This window comes from Psammomys obesus, unplaced genomic scaffold, assembly GCF_907164565.1.
Source record: "Psammomys obesus unplaced genomic scaffold, mPsaObe1.curated_primary_1811, whole genome shotgun sequence".
Lineage (NCBI taxonomy): Eukaryota > Metazoa > Chordata > Mammalia > Rodentia > Muridae > Psammomys > Psammomys obesus.
In genome coordinates, this window is record NW_026593947.1 from 607,275 (window position 1) to 614,943 (window position 7,669).

At 43.9% G+C, this 7,669-nt stretch overlaps 1 protein-coding gene across 5 annotated transcripts in view; it reads right to left on the reverse strand.

Moving 5' to 3' along the window:
• Nrp1 (neuropilin 1) overlaps positions 1-7,669 on the reverse strand; it is a 142,262-nt gene that overhangs the window by 123,839 nt on the left and 10,754 nt on the right. The window lies entirely within an intron of this gene.

Below are 7,669 nucleotides of genomic sequence, written 5' to 3' on the forward strand. Positions count from 1 at the left end.
GGTGTGAACCAGGGGCTTTAGGCCTTTTGCCGGGAACGTAACAGTCCACCTTCTCTAACAGAGAGCTCACATCCAGCATATACAGCTGCCAGCTGGAGCAGAGGCACTCAATTATTTGTGTTAAATTTATGCAAAGGTGGTTTGAATGTGAGCCCAGACATGAGACAACAATACACAGGATGGGTGAAGGGTGCAGGCAGGCAATGGGGCAAAAGAGAGCTCTGATGTTTCTGAACAGGGTAAGCATGGGGAGAGTGCATTGGGGAGGCTGAGGCAGGAGAGCAACAGACAGAGTCAGGAGTAAAATGTGAATGGTGACAGAAATGGAGCAGCAAAAGGAAGAGAATGATAGTAGAAGTGCGGGTCAGGGATATTTAACCTTGTGACACTTAGAGAACAAGAAGAGATCATAAGATGTCCCAGAGAGTCAAACTTGGGAAAACAGAGATGAAGGGACAACAGAAAAGGAAAATATTAGTTTGGGCAGTGTGATTTTTCATTTATGGAAACAATGCCTTCTAGGCACCATCATCCAGAAAATGGGGCAAAATTGGAGTCCATCAAACCAGTAAGATCTGGAGTTAACTAGGCCAAGTGGCTGAGATAAAAGAGGCCCTTCAAAGAGAATTCGAAGCTCAGGAAAAGGCCCAGGCAGGTCAGTCCTACAACATGTAAAAGCGGATGCTGTGAGAGGTGGGGAAGAGATGGTTGTATTGATATTGAACAAAGAAATTAGGCCCAAAGGATGAGAAGATGGCTCCGTAACTGCTTGCCTTGAAAGCACGGAGACCTGAGTTGGATCTCAGCATTCGTGTGAGAAATTGCACATAATTCTAGTGCCTGGGAAGTAGAAGCAGTTCATACCCAGGCCCTCTGGCCAACCAGCCCCACCAAATCAGTAAGGTCTAAGTTCAACAAGAGACCCTGTCTCCAAAAGCAAAGTGATGGCCCTGGAAGAATGACAATGGAGGTTGACTGAACTGTTCATAAAAGTGCACACACCTGTGAACAAGTCTCTCACAGTCACACATAAAAAAATTAGGACCATGTAATGACCAATAGTCTGAAAAGTCATGGAGGGTGGCATTTGAGTCAGTAGTGATCTGAACGGAACCCTGGCTTGTTGCAGGCACACATAAAACTCTAGTCAGTGAGAGAGAGGAAAGAGAGGCCAGAACAGGACAGAATACATGTTTGAAGGGTGATACAGGACCCAAGGTGGAGTTCTTCATTTCCAGGACAGAAAAGTCCTTCAGAATCCCTTTGACCTATAGAGGCCTGCTGGGGTTCCCACAGAAAGGAAGGCAAATTCCTTCAGCTGGGATCTCAGCCACAACTGTGTTATTTCAGATGAAATGAAGAGTCCTTTCCAAGCTTTTCAGACATAATTCATGTCCTCAAAAGTTGGTTATAATGGTGATTTGGGGACAAGGCCTAGAAATTGTCACCCATGTCTACAGTCATTCCAGGGCCTCCCTAAGATTCTCCCTTCCACACTGGGAAATCTGACAAAGCTAGAAATGGAGGAAGGAGATGGCATAAAGTACACGAGGGGGAAAATGAATGGGTGAGTTGCTTGTTTTAAATCTTCATTTATGTAGTTAGCCTTCCCTGTGAGTGTATGGTATAAAATCCGTGAGACTGCTATTGGTCACACTGGTTGAAATGGCTCATCCTTGCTGCAAAATGGCTCCTGCCTTGGGATTTGAGTGCGGGCTGGCTCGCTCTCTGAATGGGCCAGGCATATTTCCAAGCCCTCACGGACACACAGGATAAGAAGCACATTTGCTTTTATTATCAAGTGTGTGAGAGCAAGATAGCAAAGTGCAACAGCAAGATACCATCTTCCAGGAGGCCTGCTGGCAACTCCCCCATCTGAGGTTCAGAGGCTGACCACCTTTCCATGACCATGGAGCGAAGCTCGTGGGGCTATCTCACTGCGTGTGTGCACGACTTTGGAAATATTTGTCTCCTTCCAAGGATGCGGATGTTATTGTTTACAGTTTGGACTTATTTTAAGGAACAAAACCTGCGGATGTACTTCCTGCTCGAGTCATACCTAGGCTTTATTTAACATTTGTCTTGTATCCGTAAGCCTACCTCACAGCATTGTGTTCCTGAGATAAGGGAGGAAGGAAGACTACACACTTCAAGAAGAAAAGAGGCCTCGGTGAAGCTCACTGACTCTCACATACATGATACAAGGCATGAAAGTAGAAGTTAGAAGGGGACTAGTTGGGAAGATAATGCACACACAAAAATGTCATACTGAATCCCATTATTATAGATAAGCAATACATGGTAATAAAATGATTGGAGGACTAGCAAGATGGCTCAGCAGCTTCAGGTGGTTGTTGGAAAACCTAATGACCTAAATTTAATTCTTGGAACACACATACTGGTAAGAAAGAACCAACACGCACAGGTTGTCTTCTGGCCTTCACACTCATGTCATGACGTGCATGTGTCCACGTGCACATACCCACAAATACATGCAATACACAGTTTAAAGATGAAGAAACCCATGTGCATGTGGTGTCTTCAGTCAGACCCCACCGTAAGCAATCTGGTTTCATTGTTTCGTCTTCCTACTTGCACTGGCTTATACTGTCAAAGCAGCGTTACTAACTGTGCCATAATCACACCATTCACATATAATTGGGACCCAGCCCATATGAACCATCTCCTGTCTCACAGATGGGAATGAATGGCAGAGGGGCAATTATAACCCTTGGCCTCAATTCTCACCAGACACTTGCCTCACAGGGAACTGCCAACACAGTCCCCTGGCAATCAGGAATACCCAGCTCTCAGTAATGAACTCGCATATGCATCAGATATGAGGTGAGAACGCTAAGGAGGGAAACAGAGCTATGCCTTGAGGACTGAACCAACATATCCTCCATATTGCTCAGCACAGTCAGAATTATTGACAAGGAAGTTGGCATTGGGAAAAAGCCACCTGAGAGAACACAAACATTAACCAAATAATTGGAAAGAGGCACCTCAATAAAGGAGTGTCAGACCAGAAGTACAAAGCAATAGTGATCCAGAGAGCACACAGGCTGTTCAGTTAATTGGTATTTGTCATTTTTGTGGGCTACCATTTTTCCAAAGAATGAACCTCTTTAGAAATTAAAGTTTTTACTCATTCTATCTTTTTCTATAAACATATTTATGAAATTAACGTCAACTTCCCCAGCTTATCTAAGAACAAGCCTCATCCTCCCTTATCAAGACCTTGTGAGCACAAGTGCCCAAAGCAGAGCTCTGTGTGACTATCTTGTCTTTTATCAAGAATATGTTATCTGTTCCATTTAAAGTGGGAAACTTTATACTTTTAAAAGTTATAGATTGATTTTTTTCTAAAACTAACTTTTTGTTTTCATCATGTTTCTGTGGAAGCTCTGCGCTTAGAGCAACTGTTCTGTTCATAGCTTCTGATTATGGGAGAGCCAGAGCAGCTCTTGCAATGCTGACTGGGAATCATTGGGTTTGGCCATCTCTGCATGGTCTACAGAACCTTATGATCTTGTAGAATGACACATGAGGATGGAACGAGAAGCCCTCCCATGACAGGCCAGCCTGTCACCAAAGCCACAGGAGACACCTCTGTCCTGATTTGGCTGCTTGTTCAAAGTATCTATCCAGATAACAACAAAATACTTTTCAGGGTCTGTTTTTTCTCAGAAAACACTCCCTCTGTCTGTCATAGGAAGCAAATGCCTGGGCAAGCATTCTCGCTTAAACTTTTCAAGAGCCACACTGGAAAATAAAAGCATAAAAAATGGTGAATGGGGAACTATGAGGAACTTTCATGACATTTGCCTGAGATTAAGAAAATGTATAATGTTAAGAAGGGAACATGACCGTCTCACTTGGGGTCTGGAATTGGGTCTACACGTAGTCCATGTGCAGCTGGTACTCGGAACATCCATTTAACCACCAACAGTATAAATGCAGGCCATGTCTGGCCTGGCTGCCAGATTTGGTCAAATGCCATAGTAAATGTGCCTTGTGTTCAGAAACTATCAACCAAAGGCACCAGACTTTAGATACCTACACCAATTTTTTTTTTAATTCCTAACTGACAGCCACTTTGGTCTGAGTAGGAAATCACCAATCATCTCTCTGCAGGATCCATAAGTGCTTTACTTAATTGAAAAGCTCAATCTTTGCTCTGAATTATTGGGTTTCTACTTAAACATTTGCAGGAGATTGTTCATGGAAGAAAATGGCTGGCAATAGCTCAGAAGTCTTTCCCACAAAGGTCATGGCCCAAATGTGCCTTCTGCTGCAACAGTGGTCAGGTTTTTGGTGTAACAGCTGAGCACGTGGACATTTAATTTATGCTTCTCCAACATCAGGACTGTGTTGTTTAAAATGTGTGAGAGGAAGAAGTGGAGACACATGGCCAACCATATATATAGACTCAGGGCGCAGCTGTCAGAATCAGCCAAGTTTCTATGGTTACTTAAAGGCGAGGAGTAGGGAGTTGACTCAGAGGGAAAGGTACATACAGTACAAGCTTGAGGACCTGAGTTTGAATCCCCAGCATCCATGTAAAGAAGCCTGGCATGGCTGATGGGGATGGGCAGAAACAAGTGGATCCCATATGCACAAGAACACACATACAGATTTAAAGAAGAGGAGTATATAAGCCATGTTGAGCAAATAAGATTCAGTAAATACATACCAAGGCTGGATGGAAGGAAGTTTGTTACAAGCCAACATTTCCACGGTGGATGTGAATGTTTTTAAGCAATTGAGTTGACAGGAGCCAAGAGATGACTGGTGGCTTGTTTGCCCCATTTGTCTGCAGAAGGTAATCACTGTGAGCTGACAGACTGCTTCCTGGGGTCTTTGTGAACCGTCTGCACCATTGCAAACATACGACAGCATAAACTGACCTCGATCCAGACACGGGCCATCCGAACACAGGCTAACTGGATGCCCATTTGGGTGAGAAGCTGTAACAGCTAAGGGACTGCCTGTCACACTCAGGGCTACTGACAAACTCCCAGCTAAGAGAACCTGATCCGAACACTGATCTGTTTTCTCTCTCTGTCTTCATCTCTGTCTGTCTCTCTGTCTCTGACTCTGTCTCTGCCTCTGTCTCTCTCTCTCCCTGGCTTAATTTACCCCCCTTGTACACGTTCTTACGTGTTGCTGCTGAGGTGTGTCAGCATGTGTGCATGTCAAAGATTATGACGGGAAGGACAGAGCTGAGATACACATGAAGCTGGAGGCACACGTGTGCCCTGGTACCTGCTCAGGCTTTGTGTCCCAAAGAGAATTCTGGCTGGGGGCACCACACACTTGTTGATTCAGAGTAACACGATATCAAGTAGCCTACTCTAGCTTCTGCTAGAAGTTGTTTTTTGTTTTCTTGGTGTGTGTGTGTGTGTGTGTGTGTGTGTGTGTGTGTGTGTGTGTGCATGTGTGGTAGTTTTTTATACAGGTATGTGTCCATGAGTACAAACAGAAGATGTTATCTGACAGCTTGCTCTGTACTCTCTATCTTATTCCCCTGAGACAGGCCTCCATTGTTTGGCTAGGTTGGCTGGCTAGTAGGCTCCGAGAATCTGCCAATCTCTGTCCCCAGTGCTAGGACTGCAACAGTATGCCTCCGTGCTCAGTGTTTTTACCTAGCATTTGGAAATTGAATTCGGGTCATCAGGCTTGTGGAGAAAGCATCCATAGAGCCATCCTTCCACCCTATAGCTGCTCCTTTCATATCACACACATCTCTAACACAAACCTACCTTGCCACACTCAAAACACATCACTTTCAAGTGTGAGTACTTATACTAAAATAACACAGAAAATCCTTCTATTAAATACCTGGGGCCCTTTTCAAATTAAATCAGGGCTAATGGAGAAAAAGTTAAAAGGAAAAAAGTAGAAAGTTACCTGCCTGAGTGGTACTAGGGCTGCTGCAGTGCCCAAGATGGCTTGTTGCTACTTTCCCAAGAGTTGTTTCCCTGAACTAAGCTTGCTGGTGCCCCCTTAACATTGCCCATACAGTGCTGAACAGTCACCCAAGATCAAAACCAGAAGTGGTAAGATGATCCATTAAAACCAGGGAGATGAGCTGGGGAGATCACAAAGGTGGCACAGGGCTTACTGTACACCACCAGACCTGAGCTTGATGCCCAGCGCCCAGGCGAAAAGCTGGGGGAGAAGAGAAAGGAGGGTCCCTGGGGCTCACTGGGCAGAGACCCTGCCACTCAAACACAGGTGGAGAGTGACTGAGGAGGTCACCCAACATTCACCTCCTGCTTCGACACTGACATACATACATGCTCATATGACCCTCTCCCAGCCACAAGGCAAACAAGGGAAGAATTTTATGAATTCCCTTTGCATGAAAAGCAGAGTCAAAAGCTGGGCATGCTGGCACATGCCTTTAATCCTGGAACCCAGGAGGCAGAGGCAAGCAGATCTCTATGAGGTCAAGGTCAGTTCCCATCTACAATGAGAGTTCCAGGACAGCCAGGCCTATTACACAGAGAAACCCTTTCTGGAAAAACAAACAAACAAAACCCAAAAGAAAGCACAGTCAGATGGAAGACTTTATCTTTCTTATAACATATCTGTTATTATATTAAGAAAAGATAAGATTTTTCTACATGAGCCACTGGAAAAAAGTGAGCCGAGTTTTCAGCAGGACAGGACTCCTCAGAAGAAGAATGTGTCTGTGTGCATGCCCACGTCTGTGTGTCTGTGTGTGTGTCTGTGCGTGTGCGCCATGATCTGTGTGTGTCTGTGTGTGCATGCCCATGTCTGTGTGTATGTACATGTCTATCTGTGTCTCTGTGTGTGTGGATGCAGGTCCATGTTTGTGTGCCTCTGTGTGTGTTTGTCTCTGTGTGTGCATGTCTCTACGTGTGCCCATGTCTCTGTGTGTGTGTCTGTGTATTTCTGTTTCTACTCCACAAACTTCACAGTATCTACTCAGCACAGACACATCACGACTTGTAACAATGCTTTAGTTCTGTTAGACTCTGAAACTTGCAAACATGGAATCACATGAGTTTAGGACAGTAGCTCCCCTCGAGGACAAAGGCAGTGTCTGACGGTAGATACCACAGACTACTGGAAACTAGAACTACTTCTTTCTGGTTTGGGGACCTTCCAATATTTCTATCAAGTGGCACACTTAAGTTACACATTTTAAATTATATTATATTCTAATTAAAAGCATATAAACCTTTATATTTCACATAAAAATAGAGAAATAGTTTTGGATTAATGTCCCCACTGTTTTTCATAAAATAAAAGCTTTTTTTTTTTTTGGTATAAGTGATAATAAAAAGTTAAAGACTAGATTGAGGAGTTTATCTTGGACATTATCTCTCTCTCTCTCTCTCTCTCAAACACACACACACATACCCATGTGTGTGCACACACACCCAGAAATGTGCACACATATACACACAAATTGTGTGTGTGTGTGTGTGTGTGTAATACCTCAGGAAATATAGTTTTTAAAGTATCAGTCAAAAATAAAAATTGATGCAAAAATTCATGCTGAAAGAAAGAAGAAAAGAAGGAAGGAAGAAAAGAAAGAAAGGAAGGAAGGAGAAGGAAGGAAGGAAGGAAGGAAGGAAGGAAGGAAGAAAGAAAGAAAGAAAGAAAGAAAGAAAGAAAGAAAGAAAGAAAGAAA